The sequence below is a fragment of the Myotis brandtii genome, unplaced genomic scaffold, assembly GCF_000412655.1.
Source record: "Myotis brandtii unplaced genomic scaffold, ASM41265v1 scaffold357, whole genome shotgun sequence".
NCBI lineage: Eukaryota > Metazoa > Chordata > Mammalia > Chiroptera > Vespertilionidae > Myotis > Myotis brandtii.
In genome coordinates, this window is record NW_005363729.1 from 692,605 (window position 1) to 692,857 (window position 253).

A 253-nucleotide genomic window follows, 5' to 3' on the forward strand; every position below is an offset into this window, starting at 1 on the left:
CCCCCCCCCCCCCCCCCCCAACAGAGCCCCCCCGCCAGCACAGCCCTGCCCACTCCACTCCCTGGGCTGGCCGGGACCTTCGGCCCCCACCGTGGTGCCCTGGCCCCGCCAGGCCCTGACATGTGTGCACCAGGTCTCAGCGGGCCCTCAGCGGATGATGCAGGAGCACACACGGGCTGTGGCAGGAGGGGAGCCTGAGGGGTACAGTGTGGGGGGCCCGCCCCCACGGCGCCTGCCCCCACGTGCCCGCCTG

General features: G+C 75.9%; 1 protein-coding gene across 1 annotated transcript in view; it reads left to right on the top strand.

The window, feature by feature from the left end:
• Positions 1-253, top strand: part of SARDH (sarcosine dehydrogenase) — a 40,049-nt gene that overhangs the window by 4,905 nt on the left and 34,891 nt on the right. The window lies entirely within an intron of this gene.